Below are 19,492 nucleotides of genomic sequence, written 5' to 3' on the forward strand. Positions count from 1 at the left end.
CCGCGGCGCTCTTCGCCCAGCCTCGCGCCGCGCCCCGCGCGCTCCCCCGTGCCCGCGCTTTCGCGGCCGGCTCCTCCCCGCCCTCCGTCTCCGCGGCGCACTCCCAACTTCGCGCTCGCCGCCGGGCGGGGCTCTCTCCGCCCAGGCCGGTGCCGCTGCTTTCCATTTGGGTATCCCCGAGGGGACTACCCTTTACCGGATCGTTTGTTTATTGCCAGGGCCTTGCAAAGAGTCCGCAGCCGCTCATTGACTCACTCATTTGTTCATTTAAACCCGTGTTTCCCAAAGTGTGGAGTTCGGCACCGGTGGTGCCCCGAGACAATTTTAGGCGGTACAAAGGCCGCGAACTGACTTGTGTCTTTAAAAGAGTGCCTGTGGTTACTGTGTGGAGAATAGGCAATAGGGGAGGTGATGTGGAGGCAGAAAGAGGCCAGGAGGGAGGCTACCAGGTTGGCTTGGACCAGGTTGATACAGGTGAAGCGGTGAGAATTAATCTTATATATGGTGAATTACATCATGTTCATGGAGATGATTCCATTTTTAAAGTCGTAATTTCTTCCTCAACGTATAAATACAATACAGTTCCAAACAAAATTTTTTTTAAAAAAAGATTTTATTTATTTATTTGACAGAGAGAGACAGCCAGCGAGAGAGGGAACACAAGCAGGGGGAATGGGAGAGGAAGAAGCAGGCTCATAGCAGAGGAGCCTGATGTGGGGCTCGATCCCATAACGCCAGGATCACGCCCTGAGCCGAAGGCAGACGCTTAACAACTGCGCCACCCAGGAGCCCCTCCAAACAAAATTCTGACAAGTCTAGTGTAGGAGAGTGTGTACGTACAACTTATAACTATAAAGTGTATATGGAAAAATAAAGAACCAGAAATAGCCAACACAGATTTGAAGAAAAAGAGTAAGGTGGAATGACTCATATAACGAATACGGGCAGGTAGTGTGTTTGCCCAGGGATCGACAAATAGCTTGGTGCAGCCACATACAGATACCTGACAAGGACCCTACGTGCTCTGAGCTGGCATCCCAAGTGAGGGGGGTAGGATAAATATTCACTAAATAATACTGGGGCAATCGAATCTCTACCTTACATCATATACGAAACTCAGCTCCAGATGGATTAAAGACCCGAATATGAGAAACAAAACTCCCAAGTTTTTAAAAGCAGACCATGTGGGAGGGTATGTTTATGACCCTGGGATAAGGAGACATTCTTAAATAAACACAAAAAGTACCAAATATAAACGAAAGATTGAAAAGTTAAGCCTCAGGAAAACTCAAAAATTGAATTAAATTTGATAGCTTTCCAATGATAGCATAAGAGAAGTGAAAAGTTCACAGACTGGGAGGAAATATTTTCAATGCATGGATATGGCAAAGAACACCTACCCAGAAAATTTTGTAAAAAACCATTTAAAAACTAGTAAGAAGAAATAACCCAATGGAAAGACATACAAAAATCATGAATATACAATTTACAGAGAAGGGAAAACAAATGGCCCCCATACATAAGTAAACATACTCAAACTGGCCAGTGATTTGGGCACTCAGCATAGGGTTCACAAATAGTTTTTTGGTGGCATTCCTTATCCTCAGAGTTCCTATGAATGTTGAACCAGTTTCTGTTCTTTACCATACCTTGTGCCAAATGTTTGGCTCAAAAAGATTAAAAAAAAAAAAAGTCCCTCCCTCACAGAGCTTATTGGCAAGGAGATAGATATGTAAACAAACAGTTGTAAGAAATGCTTGTAATTCAATATAAAAATAGCAACGGTATAATGTGGGCTATGTGACTCAGGGCTATGAGGGCTTGGAGGAGGGACTGTCTAACTTGCCTGCAGAATGGGTCGCAAGAGACAGAGAGCAGAGGCAGAGTGTATCAGTTATCTGTTGCTGCCGTAAAGTTGCAGCAGAACTACACACCCTCAGGAATATACAACAAGGAGCATTTGTTTGTTCCCCAGTCTATGTTGGCTGGCAGTGGTGCTGATGGAAGCTGGGCTCAGCAGGGCTTACTCATGTGTCTGGTCAGCTACGGGCTGTCGGTGGCTTTGTGGATCTTGGCAGGGCTCTCTCACATGTCTGGGACCTCAGCTGGGACAAGTGGACCCACAAGGGAACGGAGGAGGGAGAGAGGGAGGGAGAGAGAGATAGAGGAAGGAAACTCAAGGCCTCTTAAGGTCAAGGCTTGGGACTGACCCGCCTTCGCTTTCCCTTCATCCTACTGGTCAAGTTACAAGCCCAGCCCAGATTCAGGGGAAAACAGGTTTTCTCTCTTGATGGGAGGAACTGTAAAGTGACATTGCGGGTAGGTGTACACGTATAGGCAGGTGGAGAATTGGCGACATTCTTTATCAAAAATTCTGTCACGTGTTTTTCTTTGCCTTCCAAGTGTCCCGATTTATTTTGGGAGAGCTCCCCCAACTCACTTCATTTGATCCTGGTCAGATTGTCAATCATTTATCTTCTCACACCCGCCACAGTCCTGGTTCCAAGACCCAAGCTGGACCGAACAGAATCCTGTTCTAAATTTATATGTGGTCTCATGCTCCTCCCCTGCCCCTATTGGGGTTACTGAGCTGGGAGAATGTGGTTCAGGGGTGTCTGTTGGGGTAGACTTTCTGCCACTCTGCAGAAGAGAAACCAAGTTGAAAGATGCAAAAGCGACAGAATTCAGATGACATCCTTTCAGGCCCTGGCTCAGCCAACCTGGGCTCCTGGGCTTCCAGTTATGGGAGCCAATAAAGCCACCAGCATACACTCTTTTTTTTTTTTTTTTTTTTTTTTTTTTAAGTCACAAAGCTCTTTCGAGTTAGATTTCTATTCCTGATTGACTTGGGGCAGGATTCACAGAGATGGTGATATCTGAGCTGAGTGTAACTAACTTTGAAAAAGTAGGAAAAGGAGGCAGAGAGGGAGGAAGTAGAAATGAGCTGAAGATACAAGAATGAAAAGTGAGTGTCCACATGTGTTCCTACCATTGTTTCAAATAAACAGCTTCCATGGAAGCTAAGATAGTATTTTCCAGCTTTGTTGATGAGGAGACGAGTGCTTGGGAATTCTTGCTAGGCTTGCATCAACAAAGGTTGCAAAACCCCTGCGTTTTAATATGGACTTTGAACCGTTCAGGGCATGGCAAAAAAAACACAGTGCTTAAGTCAGCAAAGAAGGGGATACATTTCTGAGCATAGCAAAAGTTCAGTGAGCTGAAGAAAGATCTTGCTGAGTATATCACAAGATGAAGTTTTCCTCACTCTAGAACAGGGAATTTGGTGGGAATCATTTTTTTATATTGACATTCTAGTGAAAACTTTAAGTTCCAGATTATATTAGGCAGGTATTTATGATGATAAAATAAATACACAATGGTATGAATTTGAAAAGAATGGAAAAGTTCATGCATACACTCCATGCTTTTTCTCAGCACTCTCCCTGATAGATTTTTTTTAGTGAAGTCTTCTTCCAGCATTTTCTTTCCGTTTCTGACCCATCAAACTTCGGTTCATCCCGTGCTTGAGTTTCCACTCTCTGTACATATGATGGAAACACGCGGCCGGCCCAGTGCTTAAGAACACGGGCTCCGGACGCGGACCAACCTGGTTTCTGAGTCTATCTCCACCCTGATTGGTTATGAGACCCTAACCTGCTGAGCTCCTTAACTTCTCTGTGCCTTAGCTGCTCTCTCTCTAAAGCTTCCATGGTGCTGTTGTGAAGATAACCCGAGATGAGGTGTAGGCAGAGCTTATCAGGGTGCCCGCCGCAGTGAGGCTCAATGCTTGAAGTTCAGTGCTTGAGAGCTGTTGTCGCCGGGGTCCCAGCTTCGTGGCCCTGTCTGCACTTCATAAATCTCCTGTGGGCACTTACCTCACAGCCTTCCACCATGGTCTTAGTGTCCTCTCTTCTCTCTAGACCATGAACCCCTTTAAAATAAAATTGTAAAAACCGTGATCTTACTCAAAGTTCTATCTCCAGTGTCTAGCACAATGCAGGGCGTGCGGTGGGTTTACTACGCGTTTGCTGAACACGTGGTTAGATTGTGATGTGTATATTTTATGATCTGCGGTCTTCATTTAAAGTTAGGGTTCAGGGCAACCCTCTCCAGTCCCCTCCCTCTTGGGAAGCTTTGTACTGTTGCTCAATAAACCTTCCTTTACTGTCACTCAATAAAAGAAATAAAATAAGGTTAGAGTTCATAAACATTTTTCTCGGATTGCATTATACTCTTCACTGTTCATTCATTCCTGCTTTTATTCAATCGATGCTTATTGAACACCAATTATATATTAGTAATTGTTCCAGGGGCTGGGGATTCTACATTGAAGGGAATAAATTTAACCCCTGCTCTCAGGCAATTGACATTCTAGAAGGAGGAGACAGACAATAAAACACAGTGAATGAGGACAGTGTAGCAGTGGTGGGAAGTGCTATGGACAGATAAAGCAGGGGAGGTGGCAGGGAGTGTCTTCAGGGCAGACCTCTGGGGAAAGGGTCCTTAGTTATTTGAAGGACTGTGGAACATTCCGTGGAGCAGATAAATCATCATCCACTCAAGCTGTAAAGTCAACTGGCTGTAGGTGCGAATCACATCTGCAAAGTTCCTTTGCAGCGTACCCTGAGTGAGTGCGGCTGCAGTCTAGCCCGGTTGACACAGAAAACTAACCATCACACTCTTCTTCGCCACTTCCACTCTTGCCTCTCATAATCCATTCCCTGATCTTTTGGAAAAAGGGAATCAGATCATGTCGTCTCTTGTTTTAAAATCCTCAGAATCTCCCAATTTTGTTGATGATAAAATCTGTTTTACATGTTTTATTGACAATAAAACTGCTCACCATGGCCTATGGACCCTCATTCTCTGTCTTGTCCTATTTCTTCAGTTTGACCATATGCCCCTCTCCCCCTTGTTCATATTAATATCACCAAACTTTCTGAACCCCGAACAGGCCAACGTATTCCTACCTCCGAGCATTTGCTAAAGCGGTTCTCACTGCCTGGAATGCTTTCAGGTCAAATGTCACCTCCTCAGAGAAGCCTTCCTTGAGTGCCTATCTGAAGAGCCTCTCCCACTCCCATTAGAGCTCATCGTTCTTTTACTTCTTTTTTGCATTGTCACTCTCCAAAATGACCTTGGTTATTTATTTGTTGACTTGTTTCATCTCTGTGTCTCCAGTTAGAATGTTCTACTAAGGGCAAGGATTCTATCTGCTGTGTTCTCCACTGTATTCTCAGCTCCTTGAACAGTGTCTGCCATAGTTCCCCACCCTGCCCGAATCATGCCACAGCACCGCTGTGGTGAGGACCCCGTGGGCTCCACCCCGACCACTGGACACTGCCATTTACACAACAGTAATTCCTGCTCTGGGAACTGCTTGCTGCAGCCGCCACTGGAAGGGATGCTCCGCTAGCTGGGCAGGAGCCTCGGACTGGGCGAGCTGAGGTCACGTACCAGCAGGACACGAAGCCTTTCCTGTGAAGGCCCATGCTCTCTGCCCGCCCCTCCCCCCACGTGTCATGCGGAATTGAATCCCTCCAGAAAGTTCCCTCATGCCCTTTCTCGGTCAGTACACTCCCACTCCAGACATAACACTATCCTGATATCTATTATCTGCTTTCTCAGATTTCTATCACTCGTCTCTAATTAGGTTTGTCTGTTCGGAAACCTCATCTAAATGGAATTGCCAGCATGTGCTTTCGTGTGTGCGTGTCCGGCTTCTTTCACTCAGCATGTTTTTGAGATTTATCCGTGTTGCTGGATTTAGTTGTGGTTTGTTTCTACTCATTGCGTAGAACTCTGTTTTGTAGGAATTTACCATAATTTTTGGGTAATGGACACTTACAACATTTCTAGTTTAGGGTTATGAATAAAGTTGCTATGGACATTCATATGCAAACTTCTTACAGATATGAGAGCAGATTTTTTTTTTTTTTTTGCATTTAGTTCTCCATGTTTGGTGGTTGTGCTTTGATCCATAAGCTCTGCCTCCAGAGTGATCTTTCCAAGACACGAAGCTCATGTTACTCTGCAACTGGAAGCCTGTTTTTGCTCTCCAGATAAAGTCCAACCTCCTTGGTCTGGCCGTCAAGGCTTTTTGATACTGACCCCGACCTCTGGTAAGTTTCACCTCCTGCCTTACACCTGCTGCAGGTACATCTACCAGTTCACTGTTTCCAGAATGCACCAGGCTGCTTTCTTCCTCCTGTTTTTGCACACATGTTGCCTAGAATGCCTTTCTCCCAGAGAGTCTTGATTCTTGGACAAACTGATCCACATCCTTCAAAGGCCGGCTCAGAAGACGCCTCCTCCAGGAAGGTGCCCTTCAATTTGCCAGGTGCTTTATTGTACTTTTCATTGGGTGCTTTGGTGTGAATCTTTGGCATTAATCATGCTTTGGTATTAATATTGTGAAAGTACTTATTTCATCGCACGTATTTCTGTGATCACAGTTTGTCTCCTCATCGGTGAGCAGCTAGACAGTGGCAAAGGGGCTCAGAGCTGCGAACTCACCTCCCTAATGCCACACAGCTGCCGTGACTCCGGTTAGGTGCTGCTAACTCTTTGGCACATGGTGGACTGCATGCCAATCGCCATGCACCAGGTTGATGGAGACCAGGGGCTCGAGCTCCACGGCCCTCGAGGGTCAGCTGGGTCATGGTCATGAGAGCGGCAGGGAGCATGGAGAGGAGCCAAGGGAACAGGGCACACCCACCAGGTGGGGCAGAGCCCACCCAGCCCTGCGAATTGTTGCCCTGGGAATACGGGGTGTGTGGGGTCTCCTTTTCTGAGGAGCCCCATAATCTCTAGAATTTCCTAATTTTTGAATGTTAACAACTAAGTTATGATTTTAAATACCAGGTAAGATAATCAAAGACATCTGTGGGCTGGATCAAGGCCCCTGTTCCCTCATTTGCTCCTTGCACACAAAGCTGTATTATACTAAGTCTGCATCCTGATAAATCTAACCTTTAGAAAGTTAAAAATAAAAATGGTAAATTACTGCTTGTGGCCCAAACACAGATTCACCTGGGAAGTGAGCTGAATCTCCCAGTTCTCCCTGATGTCCCGTTTGCTTAGTGGGTCACTCGCCACGCTCTCTGATGCTGCTGTGCTGGGTTAGGGCCCAGGAAGACACTGGGCACCAAGGCGAGCTAGACACGGTCTTGCCGGTGAGACGCTCAGGGTCCAGTGAGGCAGTGAGCACCACGCAGGCAGGGGCCAGGTGGTCTAAGCCGCAGGCACGGAGTCCAGAGGGAGAAACAGATGGCCTGTTCTGGGTACGTGTCAGGAAAGAGCTCCCGGCAGAGGTGATGGATGAACCAGGGCTCAAAGGACAAGTAAGAGAAAGTGAGGTGAAGAGGCTCGGAAGGAGAGTCTTTGCAGAGGGAATAGTAGGTGTCATAGGACAAAGGCCCAACCAGTTGGGTGTGGATGGGAGAGCTGTGGCTCCCGTGGGGAATGTGATGCATGGGGTCGGCCTGGGGGTAGATCTTAAAAGGCAGGGGTGAGTGAAGAAGGGGCAGAGGTAAACCTCTCCCACCCCAATGGGGGGGTGTGTAGCTAGGTGACATGAAGGAATTCTGCCTGGGACCAGGGTTGAGGTCAAAGCTGGAAGGAGTATCCTCATGAGCTTCCTTCACCGAAGATGTCAGGGAGAGAACGGGGTCAGGGCCAGAGGTCAGGGACCAGGAGGGGCCGGCAAAACAGAGAGACCCGAGTAGCAGAGTGGACGAATGGGAAACCAAGGGTATTTCCGCAGGCAGAGTACAGACGGCCGTGAGACGTCATGCTGTTTTGTCCAAGTCCTATGAGGGATCTTTTAAAGCAATGACTCAACCCTAGCGCCAGCGTAGAAGCACCTGGGAGCTTTCGAAAATTCTCATTTTTTTTTCCTAGTCCCCAGACAAATTAAATCAGAATCTTAAAAGTTGGGACCTGCAATCTGGATTTTTAAAGCTTCCATATGCAGCCAGGAATGGAAAGTGCTGCTGTAACAGGATGGACCAAACACCAAAGAAGCAGCAAAATCATCCTTCAATTGATTCAAAGTGGCCCGTCCGTTCTTGAGACACAGGGGGTTTGCCTCAGGATCTAAGTGGTAACTGCGGAGTTGACCTGCCATCTGTCCTTTCGAAAGTCTGGACAGTTGTCAGCAGGTAGACAGGCCTTAAACTTTTGTTCCTCAAATATGCAGACAATAATCCTAAAAGCATGCCTGTTTGGGAGTGAAAGCCCAGTGTGTCTCACACACAAAGCATCTGAAAAACACATCATGAATTGGCCCTTTGTTTAAAAATAAAGCAATACTAAATATCACTTGGAAGCCAATTATGTCTTTAAATAGGTCCTGGAGGCTAAACACAATGTTGATTATTCTGAGAAAGCTGACTCACTCCATTATGAGTTTTAAGGAACTGGTTCATTAGTCAAATTAGTCTTAACATAATAGGGCAGAAATGAGGGAGAAATAATACTTCACATTTCTTTTTGCTCTGGTTAAGTACTCGCTGTTCCGTTTTTTTTAACTCTTCGGAGAAGAATTCCATATCCTGCTTGCTCTTTAGATCCAATCCATTCATTCATCCACCACATATTTACTGAGCACCTACTCAGTGCCGGCACTAGACAGACACCAGAGAGGCTGAGTCCCTTCCTTTGTGGAGCTTACGTTCCAAGGGGGAGATGGCCTTGAGCCAAGACATTTGGGATTTCAGGGAGTGAAAAGTGGAATGAAGAAAGCTGGGGTGGTAATTCCGATGGGGTGCTCAGGGAAGGCTTCTCTTCGGAGGTGACATTGGAGCAGAGACCCGAATGAAGGGAGGGAGGGAGGCATGCAGAGATCAGGGGAAGAGCATGCCAGACAGAGGTAAGGGCAAGTGAAATAGCCTTAGGACTAAACCGAAAGAAGAGGCTGCAGAGAAGCCTTGGAGTTGATATGGGAATTTCCGAGAAGAATATTGATGAGACAGAGTTGGGGCTCCAGCCAGCACACACAGTGCCTTTGTGGTCACCCTCTCTGGCAAATGAGTTACAAAAAGCCACTCCTACCTGTGACTGAAGCCACTCCAGGTCATCTGGCTCCTAAGCAGAGCGCATGCTGGATTGTAGCTCCTCCTCATTCTCTTAGCTGGGGGCATATTCATGCCAATGTCAATGTAGTCAAATCCATCAACTTGTTGCCTTATGTTGAGCTTTTGAGGTCTTGATTTAGAAAGCCTCCCCGGATACTAAATCATAAAGACATTCTCCCATATTTAATTCTTTAGTTGTGTAGTTTTATGCTTCACCTTTAGATCTTGAATCCATCTAGAATCTACTTTTGTATATAGTGTGAGGTAGGGATTCAACTTTATTTTTCTCTGAAGAGTGAGCCAGTTTTTACTATACGATCTACTAAACTGTGGATTGGGGTATTTAGGGAGTGTAGGGATTTACTCCTCCCCAAGACTGGAAATGATTTCCTCAGGCCGAAGGTGGAGGAAAGAAGAGTGAAAAAATTGAAAATCCAGATATTAATATGTTCCAGGGAGAGGGAACCTGTCTCCTGCTTCCCTGGTAGATTCTATAATGAATATAGGGAGATGGAATCTTAGCTTCCTAGAGATTGTCAGGTTCTTAAGGGTGAGTGGTAAAAACAGCTCTTGCAGACCTGAAGAGTCCTGGAAGATAGGAATGAGGGGTATGTAAATGCTGACATTTGCATTGGGGCATATAAATGTGTAAATAGTGGCTTCTTTGAAATAATGAAAGCTCAGTGGGTCCTTCCTCTCAATGGGCCTTGGAAGTTAGATGCAACCCCAAGAAAATGGGAAGGTAGGTAAAACTTTAATGAAGATAAGCTTTCAACCACCTCACTGGAATGGGAGCTCTACATGAGATTTAATTCAATTATGGAAGTTGCTTACATTCTTGGCTGAGTGAAGTTCAAACATTTATCTAATTATTTCACTTCTGTTTTACCATATCAACTAATATGTCAGAACTAAACTTGTTGATCAATTGCAATCATAATTTGGCTAAGAACACAAGAGTTTGGCAAAAATCAATGAAGCATCTTGTAAAAATCAGTTGCCTCTATGAAACTTATAAAAATATCATATAATTTATTATCATTTATAAATTTTGTTTTATACATCCTTTGTGTCAGTATATTTATAATGAACCTATTTCATATATATTTTATATATATTCATATATATACTCATATGTATATAAAATATATATGAACGCTTGAATCTGATCACTTCATCCCACTGCTTGGAATCTTTCAGTAGCTTCCTATCACACATGGAATGAAATCCAGCCTGCTCACTTGGCTCTTGAGTTCCCTATGCTCAAGCCTAGACATCTCTCCAGCTTCATCTCTCCCTACTCTTGCCCACTCCAGACACCCAGGTCTTGTTTCCTTAAATGTGCCAAATTCTTTCTCATCTTAAGGCATGTGCACTGGCTGTTTTGTCCTTTCTGGAAAGTTCTCCTCTTCTGCTTTTCACCTAGCAGGACCCTTCATTCAGGTATTAGCTCATATGTTACTTCCACAAAGGACTCTTCACTAACCAACCCTCGATTAAAAAGGTGCATAAGTCAGGATAGGTTGTGTTATGCTGTGCTAACAAATGACCCCCGGATCTCAGTGGCTTACAGCAACAGCATGTCCATCAAGGATCAGCTTGATCGACAGTGGCTTCACTCGGGGAGAGACTGATGGACAGCCTCTACCTGGGGCATTGTGGACTCATGGCAGGGAAAAGAGAGATGGTAAACTGTGAGCTGGTTTTAAGGTATCTGCCTGACAAAAATGCATATCACTTCCAGTTACACTCTATTGGCCCAAATAAGTCACATGGACAGTTCTTAGGGCAACAGGGTGTGGATGTTTATATGGAAGGCACCATGAGTCCTATGGCCAAACCTGAAGTCAATGAGCTAAGGAAGTATAATATTTTCCCAAGGAAGGACAGCAAATATTTTGAATGATAATATAATCTACAAAAAAGTTCACCCCTAGCCTATATTATTTCCCCTTTTTTCTTTCTTTCATGACAAGTCATAGTTGTAAATTTTAGATAAATCCACGCTTATTTAAAAGCCGTGTGTGTGTGTGTGTGTGTGTGTGTGTGTGTGTGTGTGTGTGTGCATGCGTGCGCACATGCGCACACGCACGTATGTGACAGAGTCCTGACCCAGGGTAGGTTTTTGATAAATCATTATGGAATGAATGAGCACATAAATGTAAAGAAACTGGAAAGAGCCCAGTCTTTTCAATCAGATAGGATCAGGCGTGAAGTCCGGGCCTCTCTCTTATTAGTATGTGATGTCAGAGAAATTGACAAATATTACTGAGCTTGTTTCTTCCTATTTAAAATAAGGACCATAAAACTTCCACCAGAGCTGGCCCATAGATGGCGCTAAAGACGTCAGTTTCTTGCCTACTTTATTGCTTTAGTAGCTAGCATTCTTCTCATGTGTTTCATTTTAGCACACAGGAGCACCGACACAACCCTTACTGTATTGCAGCAAATACAGGATAACATTTTTATGCTACTTTGATTCAGGAACCTCATTCATTTGACATTGGCTGTGCTTTGCCATAGTTTGACCCACGTGGATCTTAGAGATCTGTGGCTCTGCCCCTATGTCTCATATTCTCTAGTTCACCTGCTAACTCTGGTTTTTTTTTTTTTTTTTAAATGACATCTGGCAAAGAAAAATGCAATTTAAAAACCTTCCAGGAACGATAAATGCCAATTTGAATAGTGTTCCTTGTGATGGCCAATCGTTACAAAAGGCCTTGTGTGAATAAAGGTACATCACACTGGGGAGACCCTGAGCCCAGGTACGTCCAAAGAGATTTTACAGATACTTGAGGTCCCTTGCATGGTAATTAAACAGAAAACCGAGTTAGATTTTTGTAAATATTTCCTGCCTCTAACTATATTTAAACTTGTTTCCCAAAAGGCTGTCTTGTTTAGGGTTTTCCCCCCTGAGTACAGCTGTGCCAGCTCTTTTTGTTGTTGTCGTTGTTCCTTTACCATTAATTAGGAGGGATTCCTTTGCAAGGCTGCAGATAAAATTCCTTTTCTTAGAATTAAATCTGACAGGGTGATGCCTAAAGAAATATAAGGCCTAATAAAAGAATTTATAAGGAAGTAATAGATTTTTTTTTTAAACGGGACAAGTGGTGAATAATATTTGCTACAATATCTGGTAGCCTCCGGTAGTGACATGGAGGGATTGATGAACGATTCTGCTCATCTCTGCTAATCTCCCTTCCCAAGGTGTCTCTGATGATTAAAGCTATAGAACCCATGACCTAACAACTGGTGTCCTGGGCACATGCTGAGATGATGATTAAGAGGCTGGCTGTGGTGACCAAGTGAGAGATGTTGAGACTGGATTAGAAGAGTAGTTGTAGGAGTAGAGAAAAGGGGGGCAGATGTTTCCAAGAATCCCAGAAGAAGAATGGACAGCAGCGTATGACTTCGAACTGGGCCAAAGTGGGAGAAGACATCAGGTCATGCATAGGTTTCTGCTGTAGTGCCTGGGAGAGTTGAGGTATCTTCCTTCAAGAGAGGAATCACAAGAAGAACAGCAAATTTTGAAGGAAGATGATGAACCTAACAAAGAACGTAACTGGAAGACATGGAGGAGATGTTGAGTAGACATTTGGCAGCACAAGAGTTGCAGAGAGGTGGGTGGCTGAAGACTGCGGCTGCACAACTTATGGGCAGTATGGAGAGGAAACCTGCTTTCGAGGCCCCCAGATTCTGTCTGTAAGATTGCTGGGCATTGTCTCTGTCCTTCTCAAAGTTCCCCATGTTTTCCAGACTGCAACCACTGAGATATACGGGGACTTCTGCTCTAACTTCTCTGCCTCACGAACTGAGACCTGTTGGATATGTTGAGACCCCCCATAGCCTCTGAGTAAGAACATGCTGACTTTAAAAACGCTTTGGATTTCCAAAGTAAGGGTAGGTGCTCTTTATATGCCTTCCAATCTTCCAACTTCATCTGTCATTTCCCCCGTCTTCTCCCCGCCCCCCACCACCATCACTCCCTCGAAGTCTTTGCATATATTGTTCCCTCTGCCAAACATACTTTTCCCTCCTTTTTCATCTGGATAATTCCTACCTTTATTTTACAATGAGGTTGGGTGTTGTCTTCTCTGGGAAGTCTCCTTGGTTCCAATCCAGCCTCCAAAAGCTGGGTGGGTGCTTCTACTCTTTGGAGAAGCAGTCAATCAGATAAATTCCAGTGTCCAAAAACGTGGGGATTCAGTGCATGTTGGCTCCAAGGATTCCAGGTGGAGGTAGCAGGGCAACTCTAGGGATCACTAGAAATATGTAAACACACTACGTTATTCACTTACTCTATTAAATGTGTTTGTTACAGGGAATGATGGCTTTAAATGAAATAAGTCATTGGGAAGACCTACTGGTACATGGAATATATAGGTTCTTCAGTTAATTAGGAAAATTCTGGCACGTCCTGTGTCTAATAGTCCCCCTTGTAGGCCAGGCAAGTAAAACTGGTGGCTCCAGTTGATTTAAATCCAAATAAAACATGAAATTTGGGTTTCTGTTTGTTTTTTGCTTTTTGTTTTGCTCATCCGATAGAGCTCTCTGGTTTTAAGCCACAGAAATTCACTATGGTTAACCTAAATGAAAGAAATTTCGCTGGAAAGGTAACACTGAACAGAGGGGAGGATGCAGGACAGGCCTGGGAGTGGATGCGGAGCAAAGCGCTCTCTGGGAGCAGGAGTCATATGGAATCTCACAGCAGAAATGGTCCAGGAGGGGCGGTACCAGTGGGATGAATGACCGCGAAACATTTTCAGCTTCTCTGTCTTTCTGCTTAAAATTCAGATCTTAGGGAGGAAGACCATCGTCCATCCACTTAGCTACAGAGGGGCAAGCTACTGTATCACACCGGCAGAATGTAGTCAATAAAGAAGAGGAAATTCCCTCCTATAAATCTGGGATGCTTTTACCAGAGAAGGGGAAACGGACGCTGAGCTGGCAAAACCCAACAAATGACATTTGACAAACAGCTTTTGCTAAGACAGAATGTAAAGTGAGGTAACATTTCCTGATCTCCATGTGCCTACCTGACATTTCCTAGCTGGGATCTCATTTAATCTCAACAACCTTGGATGATAAATAGTAGTATTTGCATTTTCAAGGGGGGTGAACAAGGAGGTCAGAAAGGTGAAAAAACCTTGACTAATTTCCCACAGCTAGATATTAGCAGAGCCAAGATTCAGAGCCCGGCCTCTCTGACTCCTCACTCCTTCTACTAGAAGCCATGCTGTCCTCTCACAGAGGTGAGGCATCTGAAGCTGGGAGTGGGAGGAGTAAGACTGGCTGGTGATTATGTTGTGAGGAGGGGAAGTAACTCACCCAATGGCAGAGGTAGGCTGGGAGAAGGGCCTCAGCTCATGGATTCTGTTGTGAAGGATTCTCTGAGGCTCTCCACTCATTATGGTCTCATGGACCCAACACACAAATCAGCAGCTTTTGTTTCTCCACAGAGCACTGTTTACGGCCTCAAGAGCCTGCTGAGGCATTTTCTCTGCAAAGTGTCTCCCCTGGGCTTCATGTGTTCTCTAAGTGCCCCAAGGAAGACTCTTTAAGGTGACTGAAATAGATTCTGTATTTACTCAGTATAAACAATTTTCTTGAATTAGCCTGTCTTTCATCCTAGCTTAGTTTATGATCTTGCTAGTAAGAGCATTAATATTTTTCAACAAAATTGAAACTCATAACAAGTTTATGTTGTGTTGTGTGAAATCTATCTATCATTTAGCATAGAAATATAAACTCTGTGAGGTCAAGGATGTTTATTTTGTTCCCTGCGGCATTTCCAACATCTAGAAGAGTACTTGGCCAATAATAGGCACTCAATAAATATTTATGGAATGCATGACGGCGTTTGTAAGCACTCTAACTTTTCTCAGAGTTCACTGTGTTCACAGCCCAGAAGGCCATGCCAGGCCAAACTGATTCCATATTTCTCTCAAGACTGAGGGGTTTAGGCGAGGGAAAGGGAAAATTCTGGAGTTGTAATAACAAGTGGGCCAGGGCTAGAGCTAGTGCTCAGGGCAGCGCCGAGCTGTGGGTCAGTAGCAGTTTTGGGGTGTAAAAAAACAAGAAAATCAGTATAGTGTAATAAGCCTCCACTTCCAATCCCAATTTCTGCTTACATTCCTTTGCTTTTTTATTTTTTATTTATTTTTTTTTTAAGATTTTATTTATTTATTCAACAGAGATAGAGACAGCCAGTGAGAGAGGGAACACAAGCAGGAGTAGTGGGAGAGGAAGAAGCAGGCTCATAGCAGAGGAGCCTGATGCGGGGCTCGATCCCATAACGCCGGGATCACGCCCTGAGCCGAAGGCAGAGGCTTAACCGCTGTGCCACCCAGGCGCCCCCCTTTGCTTTTTTAGATTTGAGATCTAAAATGTCAATACTTCTATTTCCGAACAAGGTGGAGTAACAGGGGCTGGACTGAGCCTCTCATCTGGGACAACTCGTTAAGTGGGCAGAACACACAAAACAATGGTTTTCAAGATACCGGACATCAGGCAACAAGGGACAGTGATCCTGGAGAGATGGGAAACAAATGAGGTGAGCCTTACAACCACTTTAGCTTACTGACTCAGGAGCATTTCTAGGCCATGGTGCAGGGAAGGGGAGCACATGTGGAATCTGGTGGACTCCTTGAGCTGAAGAGACAGAATGGCAAGTCTAGGGACACCAAGGCATCTAGAGGTTGCAGAATAGACTACTGGAGAGGGGAGACCTGCAGAGAAAGAGAGAGAGAGAAAGAGAACACCAGATACCTTCAGAGTTCTTTTGAGTGTTCAGCAGAGAGCCAGTTGGTGCGTGATATGAGGAAATGGGAGTGTGCAGATGATAGGGAATAGTGTCTGGAACTCATATGGGCCACGAACAGTGCTTGTTGCCGCCAGCCAGACTGGAAAATCCTCAAAATTTACAAGTTGTTTGGTAGAGTACACAAAGGAATCTTGCCTCAGTCCTGGACAATAATTAGCCCCGTAATAAACTATGCTTTGGTTCTTCCTAGCGAGCCTTAAAAGCAAAACCTGAAAGGATCAAACTGTTTTTAAGTATAAATGTGGTCTAGAGCAAGGCTCAACAATCTTGGTAGGAATATGAAAAGATCTAGCTAGCACCCAACAGGAAAAAATTCACAGTATGTGGCATCCAATCAAGAATTACCAAACATGAAAAGAATGAGAAAAATACAACCCACAATGAGAAGAAACAGCAATCAATTGAACTGACACAGAGGTTAGAATCAGTGAAGAGGGACATGAAAACGGTTCTATTTCGTAGAGTCTGAAAGTGAAGTAGGGACATAGCAGGCGTAAAACAAAGAAGCAAAATGAATTAATAGAGATGAAAGCTACAAAATGTGAGATGAAAAATACACTGGATGAGATTAACAACAGGCTAGACATTCAAGAAAAAAAACAGTGAACTTAAAGATACAGCAATAGAAACTACCCAAGTGGAAATACCGAGGAAAAGAGTAAATGAAACAGAAGGGCATCACTGAGGTGTTCACCAGCCTCAAGCATCTAAAATATATGTACTTGAAGAACCTGAGAAAGAGAAGAACGGGGGAAGACAAAAAACGAACAAAAAAAATACTTGAATAGATAATTCTTTCAAACTACACAAAAACTATAAACCCACAGAACTGAGAAACTCAACAAAATCCCCAGCACACCAAGAGTTTGAAGAGAACTACACAAAGGTCCATCTTGATTAAATTGATCAAAACCAGCGATAGAGAAAAAAAAATCTTGAAAGCACCCAGGGGTAAAAAGACGTGTTCGGTAGAGAGGGACCCAGTAACAGCAGATTTCTCACTGCAAACAGTACAAGTGAGAAGACAGTGGGCCAACCTCTCAGAGCACCAAGAGAAAAACTCTGTCGATCTGGAATTCTAACCTGAACAAAAATCTCTCTCAAAAACAGGGAAAATAAAGACTTTTCAGAGATACAAAAGCTGAAAGAATCTATCACCAGCGGACCTGCACCACCAGACAAGTCAGAGGTCGTTCTGCAAGCAGAAAGATGGTACCAGATGACGATAGGAATCTAGACAAAAGAATGAAGAACATCAGAAATGGTACAGGGATGGGGCTGCTCGATGGCTCAGTCCATTAAGCATCTGCCTTAGGCTCATATTATATAAGTTATATCATAAAAATCTTACATGGGGTGTAAACTCTAAAGCAACCACGAAAACAACAAAGAATTATAGAACATAAGGCAATACCAGGAGATAAAATAAGAACTCTTCAGTTAAGCTCAAGGAAGGCAGAAAAAGAGGGAGAGGACATGGGAACCACGAACATATGCAACAACAGAGAGAGAATGATGTGTGCCGACCTACATCTCAACCGCTACACAAAGTATTATTTGTTGATTTCAAGATTTTTAATCGTGTTGATTTTCGAATTGTATCGCAACTATAGGAAAAGAAAATACGACATGGGATTGGGAATTTCAGAGATGCTATATTTATGGTTGGAAACAAGCATTCTAGTTACTTAGTCAAGGTCAGCCAAGCCTGCTTCTTTTTTTTCGTTGACATTATAAGCAATCATTTTTGGTATAAAATCAGCTTTAATAATCCCAAAACCTCCCAGATGTGTCTTTGTTATACCTGACAGTTCAGTTGTTTTATTTATTCTTTTATGAGATTAGGATAGCCCTGTGATAACGTGCCTTTTGTATTGCTTTACTTTTACAAACTCTAAATAAAAATTTGTTGAAAAGCATCATTTTAACTTCCTACTTCCTGCAGTGCATAAATCCCGGCGGTGCTTAAAAGACATGCCAATTTGGGAAATAAAGGTGCTTTTGTGTTTGGGTTTACATTCCCAGCATGATCTGATGCTAATACCTGCTTGCATTTAGATTCCTGTCCTTGATGTTTGTGGGGGAGATTTTTATAGAACAAAACGGAAGCCTTTGTTTCACCTTGGCTTCAAGAGAGAAAAAAAATGGAAAAAAGCTGAAATCTCTAGCCAAATTGTAAGTTCCTCTGAAATTCACACTCTGCAAAGTGAAAAAAAACCATGGGATTTAACATACATTTTACTCTTCCCTGCTCCCTCGGCAATCATGTTAAAAAATGAGTGAACTAAGTCTGCTAGAACGAGATCTCTGGTGTATGACTTAGAATCATGAGAAATTGTTCAATTCTCATGGTTTCCTGGTGACAGGAAACAAAATCACCCCCTTGGGTATTCGCACGTTCTTCCCCCTTCTCTAGCTGGGTTCCTGAGCCCTTTTTTGTGCATTACGGATAAGGAAGAGATTGGATGTTCTGACACTGAAAATGGCAGACATTTACCTGTGGGTGAGGAATACCTCTCAACCACCACAGAAGGGATGTGTGTTGATTTGATCACCTAGACCTGTCCGGGGAATGAGTTGAGAGAAAATGACAAAGGTCAGCCTGGGCTAGTTTGGGAAGAATTTAGGGGATTTTTCAAGCAAAGAAAGAGAGATTTTTTTTTTTCCCCTGAAGCAGCTGCCTAGCTTGAGAGAAACCAGGATGAGAAGGAGTAAATTATGAATGTCGTTTGTTTCCAACAAGCTTTTGGGTAATAGTTAAATTTCATATCAAGTATTTTTTGGCCATTGGACTGGTATTTCATTAAATGTGATGCCATCTGGAACCTGACCAGTCGCCACTGGGCTTTCTATATAGACGAGACTCCGGGGGCCTGGGTATTCTGGGTGTAGTTGTCATCCTTGTTTTAAGTTAAAGAGCAGTGGGCATTGCCAGGGTTATCGGCTCTGGGAGGATTTGGACATTGAGGGCACTTCTCAGTTGGCCTTATCCTGACCTCCAGTGTCTGTTACCTCGATCTTTTTTTTTTTTTTCCCCAGGAAAGCAAGAGCACTTTATTTATTTATTTATTTTTTATTATATTATGTTAGTCACCATACAGTACATCCCCGGTTTCCGATGTAAAGGTCGATGATTCGTTAGTTGCGTATAACACCCAGTGCACCATGCAATACGTGCCCTCCTTACTACCCATCACCAGTCTATCCCATTCCCCCACCCCCTCCCCTCTGAGGCCCTCAGTTTGTTTCTCATAGTCCATAGTCTCTCATGTTTCATTCCCCCTTCTGATTACCCCCCCTTTCTTTATCCCTTTCTTCCCCTACCGATCTTCCTAGTTCTTATGTTCCATAGATGAGAGAAATCATATGATAACTGTTTTTCTCTGCTTGACTTATTTCATTTAGCATTATTTAATGGTACCTCCAGTGCCGTCCATGTTGCAGCAAATGTTGAGAACTCGTTCTTTCTGATAGCTGAGTAATATTCCATTGTATATATGGACCACAGCTTCTTAATCCAGTCATCTGTTGAAGGGCATCTCGGTTCCTTCCACGCTTTGGCTATTGTGGACAATGCTGCTATGAACATTGG

The sequence above is a fragment of the Ailuropoda melanoleuca genome, chromosome 3 (assembly GCF_002007445.2).
Source record: "Ailuropoda melanoleuca isolate Jingjing chromosome 3, ASM200744v2, whole genome shotgun sequence".
Lineage (NCBI taxonomy): Eukaryota > Metazoa > Chordata > Mammalia > Carnivora > Ursidae > Ailuropoda > Ailuropoda melanoleuca.